This window comes from Engystomops pustulosus, chromosome 6, assembly GCF_040894005.1.
Source record: "Engystomops pustulosus chromosome 6, aEngPut4.maternal, whole genome shotgun sequence".
In the NCBI taxonomy this organism is placed as follows: domain Eukaryota; kingdom Metazoa; phylum Chordata; class Amphibia; order Anura; family Leptodactylidae; genus Engystomops; species Engystomops pustulosus.
The window spans coordinates 130,378,377-130,396,617 of NC_092416.1; positions in this window are offsets into that span (position 1 = coordinate 130,378,377).

Sequence of the window (18,241 nt, forward strand, 5' to 3'; positions counted from 1 at the left end):
AGAGGCCTCATATAAGAAGGAGGTGGAGGAAAGACAACATATGGGACACTTTAGCAGAATATCACAGGGTGATACAAACCCATTCCTTGTCCATGAGGGACATCTTCTCAGCCCAGGAAGAATGAAAACCATCATTGATGGAACAATATAGCATAAGGGGCTTATTTTGGATTAGAGGGGGGAGACCTTCTTTTTCCTTGATCGGGGAAGGGGTCTCTACCTTGTGTATTAAGCTTCACCTCCTTAGGTGTTGTGAGGTCGTTTAGGCCTTGCCTCACAGATGGTGGTTCAAATGTTTTATATTTTTCTAATAAGGGGGTCTCTTTTTGGAAGTCGGGACGCAGGGAGGCTATCATTCACAATATGTTTCTACGTCCCCAGATTGATGCTCAAGTGTTGGCAGGTTCCATCACTAGTTTATTAGAAATTTATCCCTCAGACATGAGTATTATCGCCGATAATGCAAATTTGGGTCTTACTCTTTGTCTGGCTTGTCTTGTCTTCCCGTTTCTCTCCTTCCCTATCTCATGGTTTATTCCCCCTTTAGTTTAGGACCAGGTGTAATGTGTAACATACATACGCTACTTTTTTTTGACTATTTTTATGATGGCTGATTTAACAATATGCACATTTAATGTGAAGGGATTTAATGTCCCCAGGAAGCGTGGTCAGATACTCCATTCTCTGCATAAGAACGACGCTAAGATTGTGGTTTTACAGGAGACCCACTTTGAACAAAATAAAACCCCACACTTCAGAGATTGTTATTATACTACTTGGCTACATGCTCCAGGTTTAGATGGCCGCTCCAGGGGGGTCTCCATTGGATTTCACTACTCCTTCTCCCCAACAGTGTTGGAATCATACAGTGATCCTGAGGGCCGGTATCTACTTGTAAAAATCTCACATGCAGCTAAATGTTACTTTGGCTAACATGTACTTCCCTTATTCAGGGCAGGTAGCCTTCACATTAGAGGCTTTGGCGTCTTTGGTTTTTTTGCTGACTCTTCCCAGATCATCTTGGTGTTTTTGTGTCAGACGTTCATATTCCCGGAGTACCCCTTTAATTGTTATTGCTTAGTCCTTGTTGCCCTCCCCTGAATTCCCTATGTGTTGCCCTACTGTTTTGCCCTTTGTCTTTGTCAATCCCCTTATTTTTCTGTTGTTTATCAATGTTATGGTGTATTCTACTCTAGCCTAATAACTATTAAGATGGACTTATCTGTGCTCATGTTCTACATTATTTCCTGTGAAATATTGTTTTGATCTGCATTCTGTTGATTATTTCTGCACAAACAATGTGCTTGTTGTATATTTTCTATGCGCAGTACTTTCAATAAAATGATTTATCCTTAAATTGATAACGAATTAAGCATTGGACTTTTAAAAATTGTCAGTATCTTGTATCCAGCTCACCTGCTCTACCGCTCAGTCATCAAGAGCATAGGGCTACCTAGTGGATAGTTGTTTTCAACTAACATTCTGTCTGTGGTTAATTACTGTATCTGAAGTACAACCATATTATACTACATTTGAGTAGATGACCATGACTCCCCTCTTTAAAGAAAAAATATAATAGACCGCTGAGATTTTTTTTAAATTGCAAAAATTAACAGAGCAGTTTATAATAGTAAACTGTGCAATATACTTACAACAAAGATAACATATTTATCTAATATAGTAAATTCCAATCTGCCATCTGTAATAAGGGTCAAACCTCTAATCCTTGTTGCCACTTCGTCCCTCATGACTGACCCACCTGGAGGATGCCCCTTGACCTCTGCAGGTATAGGAAAATGAGAGGTGGTGGGCTAAGCATAAGAAATTCACATGTCATGCTGTCATCTTTTACAAAATCCCCGGTGCGCTAGGGCCCATGGTCATCCCTGCAGCCTCCCGTTCTGCCTCCATGCCGCAGTCGGTGTGATCAAATGTGCCTGCAGCTCTGAAACTATATTTCCCGGTGATCACAAGGGCTTACTATGACCTGCGACCGGAAGTGTTGCTTCGGTACTACGCAGCATCACTGGGAGCTAAGAAGTCAGAGACTAATCTTGCTACTAGGGGGGGGGGTGTGTTTAAAAAGGTATTTAAACATGCAAGTCCCTGTGATATGGGGTCTCTGTGTATACTATATATGGCGTTTCGCTGCTCTGTGTCAATCCAGCCAAATTATGGCTGGTCCCCCTCCACCCACCAGTACCTGTAAGTGGGTGTCAGTGGGTAGTTTTTACTGTACACTATTATTTTGTGATGAACACCTGGTTTAGTATCCTATTCTAGGACATGTACCAGGGGTCTAAGGGGAAAGGCAAAGAGGATAAAGGGGATAAAGCTAAAAAGCCTGAAAACCCATAAAAAGCTATATATAGCTATATATAAGCTGGATATAGAGGACATTATAATGCCAAAATCAAAAGAAAACAAAATCAGGGGGCTTAAAGGCAAAGCATCAATGCGTCTTCCCGTTAATTGACACACTTAAAGAGCTGATTTCTAAGGAATGGAAGGATCCAGAGAAAAGAATCCTAGTTTCCAAGAACTTTAAGAAGAGGTTGATTTGTGAGCCAGAGGAATCCAGACTTTGGAACTCTTGTCTGAAGGGTGACTTACAGGTCACAAAAGTGGTGAAAAAAGGGACGCAACTCAATTGCATGATCCGATGGACAGAAAGCCAGATTCCCTCCTAAAGAAAGCATAGGATAGTTCCAAGCTTTGACTAAAATTTAACCTGACTTCTACATCTGTCACAAGAACCTTTCTATTCTGGTTAGTGAACTAGAGAGCGTACACCCAGAGACACAATCTTGGAAAACCTCCCACATCTGAAGTGAGCAGCAGCCTTCCTGGGGATGCCCCGGAAAGAATTTGATTCTTGTCCTAAGAAGGTGCATTGACAAACGAATTATGAAGAGTACTCTGGCTTAAGCAGTGGGGGGGGGGGGGTTGCATCCTCTCTAAAACCAAGCTCTGCAGTACCCCCTGGGGAGTTTGTCTTTGTGCCAAAATTGGACACCATGCTGGAAAGGGCCTCTGATAAGAAAAAAGGGTTCCCGGAGAACAAGCCAAGAAAACCTTCCTTTTCGTGGATTCAAGATTACAAAGGCTGTATAAGGACAAAAGAAAACAAGGGGGCTGGAGCTACCCAAAAGAAGGGAAAGGGTTTCTTTTCTCCACCCCTTCCGACCCAAACAGAAGTACCGTATATACTCGAGTATAAGCCAACCCAAGTATAAGCCAAGGCCCCTAATTTTACCCCAAAAACCTGGTAAAACCTATATTTTTTTTACTTGAGTATAAACCGAGTTTGGGTAACCTGCACATTTTTTGTGCTGAAATACTAGGCTTATACTCGAGTATATATGGTAAGAAGCAGTGACGCCACTTGTAAACTTCAGGGAACAGTGGCTAGAAATCACATCCAACCCCTGGGTCTTGTATATCATAAATCATGGATACAAAATGAAATTCATCCGTCTTCCCTTTCCCCTGCTTCACACCTTCTAATCTTGCAAAAATATCTTCACTTGCGATCTGGAGTGATCATTCCAGTTCCTCAAGCTCAAGAAAAGTTTGGTTTCTTCTCCCCCTATTCTTGGTAAAGAAACCAAATGGGTCAAACTGTCTCATCATCAACCTAAAAGTTCTCAACAAGTTTATCATCTATACACAGTTTTGAATGGAATTGGTCAGATCCGCTACACATCTCATTCACTAAGATTCCTTAATGGGCACCATAGAATTAAAGGAAGCTTACTATCACGTCCCCATCAATTCAATTCATCCTACCAACAATTCCTAAGATTCTCTGTCATGTCTCCAGGGGGTCTCACACTATACTTTCTGTTCCATGCACTCACCTCCAAGAACCTTTACCAAGGTCATGGTGGAAGTGGCGGCCTTTCTCAGACAACAAGACGTGTTATTAACCCCCTACTTAGATGGCCTACTCATTGCAGGCAGAGACAGACAAAGTTTACTATCCTCAAGGGACATCACCCTAGAGACTATGTCAAAGTTGGGATGGCTAGTCAATTCCCAAAATTAAGACTTGACTCATGCTAAAAAAAAGTTTTTGGGAGTTTTTCTCAATTCTACTTACCAAATGTCCTTCCTTTCACCGGAGAAAGAGCTCCACATCAAAACCCAAATACAGCTCTTCAGGAAGAAATCATCTATCACAGTCATGAAAACTTTGGGGCTACTGACAGCATGTATTTCTTTGGTTGCCTTGAGTCAAACCCAGACTTGAGTCCTCCGAAGGTGGATTCTAAGAAACCAGGTGGTCTAGACGAGAAGATCATCATTTTAACAGCAATGAAGAAAGATCTTCAATGGTGGCTGAAAGAAGAAAACCTAATGAGAGGTGTATTTTGGAAAAACAAATCATGATCCAGCATCATGATCCAGATTGACGCAAGCAAGTCTGGATAGGTAACCGTTTTCCTTCAGCACCTTGACCTGGGATCGTGGTTAGAAAGCGTGACCGGGAAAACTTCAAACTACCAGGAACTCCGGGTGATTTGCGAAGCTCTACGTTCCAACACCATCCACCTTGCTCATCAAGTGATGAGACTCCCACGGATCACTCCCACAAAATGAGGGGTCAGATGGGGTCCCAGGTACCTTTATCGGTCCCCTTGTTGCTCAGTCAGACTGATGGATCCTGAGTCCAAATATTTAAGATCCCAAAGACTTTCCTCCAGTGTCATCAAAACTCTGAAGGCAAGTAGAGAGCCGGTTACATTTGCAATATATTCTAAAATATGGAAGAAGTTTTTTTTTTTTTTTTTTTTTTAAGGACAAACCTCCATCTCAGGTTAACCCAAATATTTTCCAAGTCCTTGAATTTCTTCAGGTGGGTCTAAGGTAAAGTCCAGGTTTCTGCCCTCAGCACCTTCTTCAACCAGCCCCTCATTGATTATAGTTGGGTCAAGAGGTTAATTTCTGCAGCTTCTAGAATTAAATCTCAGGTTCGCAAGAAGGTCCCCTCGTGGGATCTAACAACAAAGATCTAACCTTAAAAACTACCGCTCTGATAGCTATTACCTCGGCCTGAAGATTGGGCGCATCTCAATAAAATAACCAGGCGTCTAAGGCAACTATTGCCAGGCGGCTGAAAATGGCGATATCTTCCTGCTATCGGATTCAAGGGACTCCAATCCCTACTAACCTGAAAGCATATTCAACTTGGGCTGTATCCGCATCTTGGGCCAAAAGAAGGGGGGGGCTACGTGGGCCTCCACACCTACATTCACCAAGCACTACAGAGTTGAATTTGTATGCATGTCTGAACTGTATATTTTATAATTGTAACCCCAGCTTAATTTTCTGGGTCTCTGTGACAACTGGATTTTAAAAATGTTGAACACTTGTATTTAACAAGTTTTACCATTAGAAACAGTATTTATGTGGCTTAGTAAGTAGCAATAAAACACAATGCAATGTATGTAAATACGTTTCTGTGCATTTATAATTAACCCCTTGCCGCAAACTGACATAATAGTATGTCAAGGTACGGCAAATGGTGTATGGATAAGGCTCACAGGCCGAGCCCTCTCTATACAGACCAGTTTTTTGCTGCATATTGCAGCATACACCCAGTGTTTACACCCACAAACAATGCTGGCAAAGCTGCTGGTGGCATGGGCGCGGCCATCTTGGCTGTCGTCTTTCCCCGTGACATCATTGTGGAGTGACGATCCATCTGTACGAGACTCCAGGCATTGTCATTGTGATAGATGTGACCAGGGGGAGGGTAGGCCTTCTATTTCGCCAATTCATCACCTCCCCCAGCCTCAGCCTTAATGAGCCTAATTGACCTAGGTTGTTTACGATCACACAGCATGTTTCCGTGCTTCAAAAGACCTCTGCAGTAAGATTGTCTCCATGCGCCCCCCCCCCAAGTGTCAAACAAAGAATCATAAAAACTCTCAAACCACCAGGTTGAATAGGGACAATTATGGAGTTATGGTCCATCTCACCAGAAGAACAAATACATTTTTGAATTGTGATATTCCGGTGATCACAGTGCGAATTCTGTGACTCTAGAACACTCGGTTCCAGAGATATCAATATCTCTGGATAGGATATTAGCAAATGGGTCAAGTTTGGTATCATTGTGATCCAGGGATTTATCTGGATCCAATGATACCAGAACCATGACCCTATGACTTCCCCTTGAGAAGCTATGGCTTTTCAAGGGCTCTGTAGCACAAGGTAGGAGTGACCCATGACCCCTCCTGAAGGTGGGCAGAGGTGTGACTCCACCTGATATAAGCAGGTACCTCTAAGGCGGCAGTGTCTTTTGTCTCTGAACCATTTTAACTTTAAGAACAGAGGAGGATCTTAAGGTGTGGACTAGGATCTTTAGGTTCCATTAGCCACACACAAAGGTAACTAACTGACTGAACTGCTGTTACTTGTAGTGCTACCTTGTATTTGTATTTGTACTCTGTACTCTGTACTCTGTTTTGTCTAGTGTGCCCTTAAGGCAATTAAATATAAAATTTTACCTGTGTTGCTCTTTTATCTCGATCCACGAATCCTCACATCCAAGTCACGCATATATACTTGCTACCGGGTTGGTTCCTCACCCTATATAATCCTGTTATGGACCGGGCTTATATTACAGGTGAACTGGTGGCAGCTCCATTAGTTTGATAAGATTCTGTCTCACTGAGGCTAGTGAGAGGAATCTTATAGCCATTCAGGGCTGTGATTTATTGTTGTGCCATATCCAGAAGTTGTCGTGGTTTCCTTCACAGTCATTTCTTAAAATCTGTTGCAATATATTTTGCTATCCTGAATTATAGCAGTATATGGAAGGAGTGATACAACTGCCTATGGTCAAAGATGAGAAAAAAATTGAATATAAACTGATAACTAATATAAAAATTAACAAACAATATAAAGCATAAACATGTTGGATATTGCCCTGTCCCAAAAGTCACACTATGACAATATATAAAAACGGTGAACCAGGGGTGTACCTAGCCTTTCTGCTTCCTGAGGCGAACTTCAGAAAGACACCCCCCACCCACCGCCCCGCAATGTATAGAGTGGGATACATTGTGAAAACTCTCACCGTATAATTAGAACAGAAAAGAAAAATGTAGTGTAAACTCAGCCTTATCTGCAGTACAAATTATACTTCTGTACCAGAAAACTAAAATAAATTCCATTTGCAGTGCAATTGACAAAAAAAACCTCAATGTGCACTACAAATGAGATCTCCCCTTTAATCTTTAGGTCAACAAGATCAGGGAGATACCAAATATTTTAACGTATATGTTGGACTTTTTCATATTTATGGAACTTTTTAAAGTATAATTTTTTTGAAGGATAAGGCGATCAATACCATTTTAGGGATTATACATCCTAATGATCAATTTTTATTAACATTTTTATGTGTGGCAAAACGATATATAGACATAGCATTGATAAGTTGGTGAACGTGTAACAGTGCTTTGTTGGTCAGGTGTAGCAGAGGTAATGTGGGTCTTAGGAACTTTAATACTGTAAAGAAGAGCTGCCTGGAACATCAAAAACTGGCCACCTTTACATGACAGCTCCTACATACAGGACAGTGAGGGGTTAATGCAAGCACTGCGGACACCAGCACACACTGGGGGAGGCCACACACTGGATCTTATCTTCTGCTGTCTGTAGTGTGTTTGCTGTTAACTGAGGACTCTTCTGCTCTTTTTCAGGTAGCAGTGTGTTGCTTCCTCTTCTAAGTCTCCCGCTCTGCTTACAGGCAGCACGGGAATAGGCTGGTGCCCCAGTGATGCTCCTCCCCTCCAGCCAGCAGTGGACATGGGGGGAGGGAGGCAGGTGGAGGTCTACTCCTACAGACCTCTCCTCCTGTATTTACAGGCAGCCAGGACATGCTGTCACATTTTAGTGACACGTCCTGGCTTCCTAACGTTCAGTCCTAAAAATGCCGCCTCCACAACCAGTAGGGGGCGCTGCCGCCTGAGGCAAGATTTTCAGCTCGCCTCATCGTAGGTGCGCCCCTGGGTGAACCCGTGAAAATTGTGCCCAAATGTCAGAAACCCCACTTTTTTGTCATTTTACAACTCATTAAATAAAAATGAAAAATTCTTAAATCACTGTAAACGATTTACAAAAAACGATTTACACATCCTACAAAAAATTACACCTACCTAACTGCATACACCAAAGTATGAAAAAGTTATTATTGTCAGAAATTGAAGAAATGTTTTTTCAAACAAAAGGTTTTCATTTTTACAAACCTAATAAAACCCATATAAATGTGGTATTCCCAAAAGAATAAAGGGGAGTTATCATTTGAAGCGTACAGAGAAAGCAGTAAAAAGAGAGCACACAAGAAAATGGTGCAACGAAGAACCGCATCTCCCTTCTCCCTAGGGCAGTGATGGCGAACCTTTTGGAGACGGCGAGTGCCCAAACAAACAAGCTAAATCCGCTTATTTAACGTGAAGTGCCAACCTGGGTTTTTAAGAAGTAACTTATTGCTTCCTGTACTTCCACATGTTTCAATTGTAATCATCCCCCTGTAGCCACCAAGTTGAAAGAAGTAGGGCAAATTCAGACTCATTATAGCTCCTCTCCAGGGTCTCTTTGTAAAGGAAGAATGCTGGGTCCATCAGGATGAGCTCCAAAGATATTGCAGTTCTATCAAAACCTTCTCACTTTTCCCACAGTTCCAAACAGCCAATGAAGTGTCACTTTAAAATAGCATTGAGAGCAGGATCTCTTAAGTTGCCTGGGACTGCAGAAAGGTTTGATGGATTTGGTCATATTTGGTGAACTCTGTCCTGGGCCAATGGTTTGAGTGCCCACAGAAATGGTTCCGAGTGCCACTTCTGGCACCCGTGCCATAGGTTCGCCACCACTGCCCTAGGGTCTCCGGGTTTCTCTGGCTAGCGCGAGAGCAGTAGGAAGCTACAGTGACATCTAAAGATGTAGCTGCAGACTCCTGACCCTTGGCTGCAGATGTTTAAAGTCAGCGGGGCTGTTCGAGACGATTTTAATTAGCAAAAATATCTACATTTGTTTTTTTCTGTTAAGATTGGGTGCAAAGTGGATATTAATGAGCAAAAAAAAATAACTTGATATAATAATAATAATAATAATGAAACAAAGAGAAAAAAATGTAAAGGTGTCTAAATACTTTCCGAACCCACTGTGCAAGTGCTACACTGTACAGTGTGCACGTTGCTTTTTCTATCCAATATAAGTATATTTTACACTTTCTCACTAAAGTCTTGTAAGAACGTTTCATAATGATGCAGGCCTCCTTATTTTGGAATCTATTCTTCAATGCAATGTGCATTGTATGTTTATCAAGCTCACTATAAAATCATATTCTGGCAATGCACAGGGCTTCATAAACAAACACCAGAGGCAAGCATTTTATGATATTTTTAGGCTAAAGTTCCAAAAATTCATCTCCGGTTGTATCAACAGGAAGGATTTAGATGAATTAGGAAAAGCCATTTTGTAATAAAATTACAATATATTATTATTTCCTTATGTTGCGCATTATAAGTAAACCTGAAACAGACAAAGACTAATCGGGGGGATCTTGGTCGAGTGTATTCCAATATGAAGACACAAAGATTTCCCCATTATGATGGCCTTGCAGGAAGATCCTACTGTGATTAAGACTTCCAAACTAACCAAGAAATTGATGGTTACCTATAGAGTATTGGGATAAGAGCTATAATTAGAGATGGACGAATTTGACGAAATTCGGGTCAACCAGATTCGCCAAATTTTTCAAAAAATTAGATTCAACCTGAATCAAATCATGAAGAATCATGTTAAAAACAGGCATTTCCTGGCTGCAGAGAGCCTATAGGGTGTTGTAGAACGTTGTGCTCAAATATGCATGGGGAGCGTGGTTTGGTCTTTAAACAATGCTGTTTTTCAGTATGACACGCACATGACAGCCGCCACTCTTAGAATCACTTCACTTTTCAATTCCATGGGCACTTACAGAGGCCAACTTCACCAAATAAGTGAAGCGGGAATGCAGCCTGACAAGGTAACGTCTGTGCCAACTCGAAAGGACTGACCTGAGAGCCAAGATCCCACAATAACATCAAAAGAGTGGAGAGGGTGTCGGCAGTAATTCTGCATTGACGTCACTGATCATTTTGCCCTTCATTTCATCAGTCAGTGTCTGCTTTCAATTGGTCAATAATCCATCATCAGTATTGCTAAAAGCCAAAAACAAACAGGAGTGGATCCAAAACAGAGATGACAAGTAAATGGGATATTTGTATGTCCTCTGTGTTCTGCATCTACTCCTGCTATCAATAGCTAGCAACAGGAGGTCAGAAGCAGGAGGTCAGAAAGTGGCACAATGACAGAGTGGAGGTAGTGGCAACATGGCAGGCCACAGAGTGGCATAATGACTGTGTGGAGGTGGCAGCAACAGGAGATCAGAAAGTGGCACAATGACAAATTCTTTAGCTGGCAGCAACATAGTAGGCCACAATGACAGAGTGTGGAGGTGGGTGACAATTCCAGATCTTGTTAAACATGGTGGGAGGTAGATGGAGCAACTAGCAGCAGATGTGTGGCATCAGGTGAGTGGCAGCATCAGAATAGTGGCTGAGGCAGGTAGTTAGAATCCAGACTCATTTCTCAACGTTTGGGGGAGGCGCCATGGCTAATCTAATCTGATGCATAAGGCATTGGTGTGCTGAAATCCTGGCCAATCCAAACCTGATTCGTCTTGACAAAGGTCAGTCTCTCCACATTACGGACAAACGGCTTCTCCTTGGGGTAACGATGGCCCTCGCCGCACTGAACACACGCTCTGATGTCACACTACTGTCCCGGCAGGACAGCTTCTCAACTGCAAACTCTGCAAGTTCTGGCCACACATCTAGTTTGGTTGCCCAGTAGTCCAGGGGATCCTCTAACTGGGGTGGTAGTGCTGCCCCACCTCTTCAGTGACAAGCAGCTGCTGACTGTCCTCAAAGAGTTCATCCTCGCTGTATAATAACGCTGAGCCCAGACCACCAAGTAGAGGGAAATGAACAGGACAGAGGCTGCTCCTGGGCCATGCCAACTAAGGGTTGTACCTGATGAACCCATAGACTCTTGGCTCGGGTTGTTAGATGTCATTTGGGAGGAAGTAGATGACCTTGTCAACCAATCAACAACCTTTGGGTTGTTTATCAACACACTGCCGCTAGATGACACCGACAGTTCTGGCCTCACAGAGTCACCCCTGCAACGATGTTCTCTTACTGTACTGCAACCTGTGCCTGATCCACCTGCCAACTCTCTATTGGTTAATCAACTATGTAGATCTACTTAATCTACCAAAAAAACTTGAAATTTCGGGTATACAAAAGAACAAGAACTGACACCCTGGAATAGTAGCAGAAATTACTACAGAAACTATGTGGATTTTACACAGATTTCTTCATATTCACTTCATAAAACAAAAAAGAACTGCTTTTTGGGGTACACATATACCCCAAAACGGACACCCTGGGATTGGTGCAAAAATCACTCCAGAAACTACGTGGATTTGACACATTTTTTTTTTCCTATTCACTTCAGCAACAAAAGAAGAACTGCTATTTGGGGTATACAGATCCCCCAAAACTGATACCCTGGGATTGGAGCAGAATACCTCCAGTAACTATGTTGATTTTACACAGATTTCTTCCTATTCACTTCAGCAACAAAAAAAGAACAGCTTTTTGGGGTATATAGATCCCCCAAAACAGATACCCTGGGATTAGAGCAGAAATCGCTGCAGCACAGTACAGTACAAGCAGCTGGACGCTGCAGACAGAACATGCAGTGTGAAATGTTGCGATTGGAAATGGCTGCCTGTTTTTACAGGGCTGTGTGACATCACATAAGCCTGCCGGTCGCTAATTGGCTAACAGGTCTGCACATGTGATTCAGGGTGTTCCTTTCTTCTTCCCAGAGTTCCCTGCCCCAAGTAACACATTGGGGCAGACTTATCAAGTGTCTGAAAGTCAGAATATTTCTAGTTGCCCATGGCAACCAATCACTGCTCCTCTTTAAAATATTCATGAGCAGTGGTAAAATGAAAGCTGAGCTGTGATTGATTGCCAAGGGCAATTGGAAATATTCTGATTTTTGGACACTTGATAAATCTGCCCCATTGTGCTCGTGCATTTTGATAATAAAGGAGGAAAAAAACCTTTGTTTTCGTGATTCGTGACAAATTGAATTTTCCCTGAAATTCGGACCGAATTCCACTTCGCTCGAATCGATTCGCCCCACATCTAGCTATAATGTAAGGAACTGCCTGTAATTGCTTACTGCCCCACTGCTCATATTTCATGCTTAAAGGTAAGATGTTTGATGCATTTACATGCCGATAAAAATGATCCGTGATATTGAATGTTCCTGTCTCTCATCTGTTCCCTACTTATGATATTAGGTTAGTTGCTTATCAGCCCTGTAAATCTTTTTCAGTGATAGCCTTTCTGTGGAGGGGCATGTGTCATTCATCTCTTAACTTTTAACAATAACTGTGATGAACAAACTCAGGCTACCTGCACACCAGAATATTTTTTTAAAAGATCCTAAACTGGAGATCTATTGGCCTTATTCGGGCCCTTGAGTCGACAGTACTTCACCTAAATCTGAGGCTCATAGTAGGCACCTGTATTGTCCTTGTTTTCCCCATGTTTGCGGTCCTGGAATAAAAACTAACAGAAGGCTGGATAGTTAATGTGATTGTAACCTAGCAACCTGCCACAAATGCAGTTCAACCATTTGCCATCTGTGTATTTCTGAAGCCCCATTGACTTCTATTCTTTGAAAACACGGCCAAGAAAAGGAATTGTTTTTCCCATAGGCGTTAGGCTCATACATGGTGTTGAGGACGTAAGCAATACGCAAAAACCACAACTTTATCACCTGAGGCCACAACGGTTGTATCCATGAGGGCTCAGAATATTTAAAATCACATATCTGCTCACTCTTTCTAATCTGTTATCATCATATTTATTTATGTCCACTAAAGCCATATATTTGTATTTTAATATTGGACCCAGTATATTTATGTTATCAATTTAAAGAAAAGCATGTACCCTCCTGCATTTTCCGTAATACATGGCCAGAAAGGCACCCCTGTGGGGAGAGTGATATGTGCCCAGACTACTTGCCTCATTAGGTAGAATTTCCAATCGGCATATACTTATAACTTATTGCTTAGCCATAATTATTTAAATGTCATTAATCTTCTCAGAATTTTTAAAATTCAGAATGTAAATGGCAAATATTGTTCAAGGGTACTTAACCCCTTAAGGACGCAGCCATTTTGTAGCTTAAGGCTCAGCCCCATTTTTTGGATTCTGACTTGCGTCGCTTTATATGGTTATAACTTTTGAACACTGTTACTTATCAAAGTGATTCTGAGATAGTTTTTCCCCCCCCCCCACATGTTGTACTTCATTTTAGTGGTAAATTTTGGCCGTGTTTATTTCCAAAAAAGAAAAAGTTATAAATCTTTTGAAAAATTTGCCATTTTTGAAATTCAAAATCGTTGCGTTTTCAGGCAGATAGATTTACCACCTAAATAAATTGCTGATTAACATTTCCCATATGTCTACTTTACATTTTCATAATTTTTGATATGTGTGGATAATTTATTTTGATGTCACACGGCTTACAAATCGACTATAGCTTTTCCGGATTTTCAGAATTGACTATTTCGGGGATAAATACAGTTTTGAATAAAATTTTACATATTTAGCATTACAACCCCCTATATAACCAACCCATTTTCAAATCGTCACCCCTCAAACTATCAGACACAGCTTTTAGGAAGACTGTTAACCCCATGGAGGTGAAATTTAGAATGGTCAAATTTTGACGGTTATACGTTCATTTAGCCCTAAAATTTACACATTTCCAAAAGATAAAAAGAGAAAACCCACCTTACAATTTGTTCTACAATTTCTCCCGAATACAGATACCCATTACTTGTTTTATGGGCGCACAGCGAGGCGCAGAAGGGAAGGAGCGCCCTGCAGCTGCCAGGATTTTAGTTTCCTCATTGGCCCCTTTTGTAGGCTATAAAATTTTAGCTTTTGCATTATTGGGGCCATGTGACGGCATTTTTTTTTTTTGCGGGATGAGATGCTTTTTCCAGTGTTACCATTTTGGGGTAAGGTTATCTTTATTCTATGGGGGGTTGACACGATTACGGGGATAGCATAAATAAATATTTTTTCTTATGTTTTACTAAATTTGTCAAATAAAACCCTAACGTGGGAAAAATCTATCATTTTTGCATTGCCGTCTTCCAAGTGGAATAACATTGTTACTTTTTTGGCTACGGAGCTGGTTGATGGCTTGTTTTTTGGGGGACATGTTGTACTTTGCACCAGTATCATTCTGGAGTACATATTTTTTTTATCACTTTTTATAGCATTTTTTGTGGGATTGAATAGGTAAAAATCATAGGGTTTATAACAGTTTTTTTTTTACTGCGTTCATCGTGCGGGTTTAATAATTATTTACTTTTTATTCTAGGGGTTATTACGGACGCGGTGATACTATATATGTGGGGTTTGTGTTATGATTTAGACTTTTTTTGTGTTATATGTCTCTTTATATGTTATGGGGATTATGGGCATTTTTATTGATTCATGGCTTTATTTTTTTTATTGAAAAACATTTTTTTTTACTTTTTTAATGTTTCCACTGTGGGACATGAACAAGCAACCATCTGATTGCTTGTTCATGATAATACTCTGCAATACTGATGTATTGCAGTCTAAGCAGTGTCAGCCTATGCACATGCATAGGCTGACACTGTGCTTGTAAGATGACGTCACAGACGCCAACTTACAGGCAGTTCTTACAGGCAACTCTGGGGTCCTGATCAGAAAAACACCCCCAAAGACTGACCGCTGCATTTAATGGTTTAAACACCCGCCATCGGAGCCCACACCGCTGGTGTTACAGGTTTGAAGCCAGTAGCTCCCTGCCCCCAGTATATGGCCACCAGCCTATGTCACCCAGTATATAGACAGGAGCCCCTAGTATATAGCCAGCCAGTGCCCCTAATATATAGCCAGCAGCCCCCCATTTTTGGTAATAAAGGGGAGGAAAAAACCTTTGTTCTCACAAATCACTGTAAACTTCGGATTCGTGACAAAGCTAATTTTCCCTGAAACATAACATTTGTAATAAAGGAAGTCTAGCATCAAAATAAAGCATGGATAAACCAAGAACAGCTACTCCTACATCCACGCATTGTGGATCTGGTAATCTTTTTATATTTGTTATCCATTGCCTCCTAACTTATAAAATGCTAATGAGTCTTATAGGCTACTTGGGTAGTTCCCAGAGCCCCTACGTGCTGCAGATTCACAAGCTGTTAGACTCTCTCACCCCCATGCTCCTTCTCAGCCCTTCCCCCATTTCCTTGCCTGATGTGATCTCATTGCACCACAGAAAGTTTCAGCGCACACAATGGGAGGGGGGAGTACACACTGTAACAGCCTGTGAATCTGCAGCACTGAGGGGCTATAAGAATTACACCAGGAACTTTCAAGGCTCATTAGTATAATTTTAAAAATTGAATTTTGAAGGTAGATTTGATGGTAGATTTCCTTTTAATATGACACAAAAGAATGCTTGAAGGTACTAAAAAACCAATGATTTAAGAAACCACTCTCCCTGCAACCACTATACCTGACTTATCTGATGTAAAAATGTGATGCAAAGAGTTATATTTGTCTGCATTTGGGAGAGATTTCACATAAAAGCAGAAATTGCCATACATTGTAAGGACACGTTAGGAGGTGTTGTTACGTTTGGCACAGACGTATCCCATTGTATGCATGGGGAGTAATTTACATCAACAGGATGTATAGTGGCCAGACGGAGGCAACAACCATGCCTCCGTATGCTACTATTTGTCAATGTATACCCTAAGCATATACGTCAGGTGTTTTCCCCATGCTTAAAAAAAAGTATTAAAAAAAAGTAGCAGCGCTCACCCCCTCCTCCTCTCCCCGGCGCCAAAGTGCTATGGTACGGCAGGCACACATCGTGTGAATGTAGCCTTAGTGACAAGTTTCCTTTAAATATTCTTGTGAACAGTCCTTGAATATCGGCTAATCTGTTTGTTTTCATTTCTTTTATATCAAAATATTTTACCTATCCGTGTTTCCTAGGACTATGAGGAAGGAAATAATTCAGTAGTTTGCCTAGATGTACATTTCCCAAAATAGGAGCCAAAAAAAATAAAAACTTCTGCAAACATCTGTTCTATTATTTTAAGAACTTTTCCATCCAAATACATCACAACCTTTAAATAAATTCTGGCTTAAGGATCTGCAGTTTTTGATAGAGAGGTTTCTAGATTTTAGGCTGTTTATTTCCTGGTTTAGTTAAACCTCTAAAATATTTAACCTTTAAGGACCTGGCCCTTTTTTGTATTTTCATTTCCCACAATCAAAAATCTTTCCTTTTTTTATTTTACACGTAAAGAGCTCTGTGATGGCTTGCTTTCTGCGTAACAAATTGCATTTTATAGTGATGGTATTTATTCTTCCAATGCCGTGTACTGGGAAGCGGGAAAAAAATTCCAAATGCAGTGAAATTGGTGAAAAAACTCATTTGCATAGTTTTCTCGTGGGCTTGGATTTTACTGCTTTCACTGTGTGCCCCAAATGACTTGTCTAATTTATTCTTTGGGTCGGTGCGATCATGGGGGATACCAAATTTGTATAGGTTTTATAATGTTCTCATACATTTACAAAAATAAAGAATTCCTGTACAAAAATTCTGGTGCTAATAACTTTTTCATAGTTTGGTGTAGGAGCTGTGGGTGGTTTCATTTTTTGCGACTTTTGATGAAGTTTTCAATGCCAGCATGTTTAAGGCTGTACCACCTTCTGATGACTTTTTATTGAATTTTAATATTTTTCTTATGGCAAAAAAGCCATTATAATAATTTGATAGATCGGGCATTTTCGGATGGGGCGATACCGAATGTGTTTATAATTTTTACTGTTTATTTCTATTTATATCAGTTCTATGGAAAGGGAGGTGATTACAATTTTTAGGTTTTTTTATTATAATTTTTTTTCCTTTTTTTTTTTTTTTTTTTAATTTTTTACTTTTTTTCAGACCCCCTAGGGTACTTGAGCCCCCATATACTACTGTATTGCAGTTTATGGGGATGCGCAATTAGCACATAGTAATGAATGGGTTAAATCCAGACAGCCTCGGGTCTTCAGAAGACCCAAGGCTGTCATGGCAACCGATCGCTGCTCCCTGTTGACGTCACGGGGAGCGACGATCTCCAACATCATTTTGAAGCTGCCGCCGGCGATCTGCAGGTTAACACCGATCGCGGGTGTTACCGGTAAGTGTTTGCTGCAATATGCAGCAGAGACTTACTGGCTATGGAGAGGGCTCAGCACCCACAGTCAACCCGTGACGTGCTATTAAAGGGTTAATGAGATATACAGTAAGGGTCGTTAAAGGGTTAAGGAGATATACAGTAGTTATGAGACGCTGCCACTGCTGGGTTAAAGGAAATCTACCATTTGTTTTTATGCATTGTGAACCAAACATGCTATAGCTACACTGATGCAGAAACATATCTTGTTTAATCCCTGAACCGCATGGTTTTGCTCAAAATATACCAGTTCCGATCTGCATACAATTCAGTTTAAGAACAAACCTAGAGAACCTATGTATGTAACCTGGGGACTGTCTGTAATGTAAAAAGTGATTATTCAAGCAGTAAATACAATATTAATGTATTCAGATGTTATAAACCAAGTAACTTTGACTGTGATTGTAGATTCCCTTAGGCAAGCACCTTGCCATTCTATCTGCTGGCTGTCACGGGTGCTCCTGCGATCCACATCCAGGCTCACAGGTGCACCTGTGCCCCTCAGCTGCAATTTCCCCCGACCCCAAGCCCTGGCATCACTCACCTCTCCACGCTACTGCTCCCATCCCGGCTTCCCAGTGCACGCATCCCCGTTTCCTAAGGCGTGCATGTGCTTGTAAATTTAAAGGGCCAGTGCACCGCTGATTGGCGCTGGCCACTTCCTGAAATGTGGTAAAAGCCGGCTCTTCCCAGCTTTCCCCGCCGAATCTTCGTGCTCTATGCCATCGAGAGAGCTTTGTCCTTTGCAATATTCCTATGTATTGACCTCCTGTTGTGACCCCGGACCTGTTCCTATTTATGCTCCTCCGCTGCCAGCCCTGACCT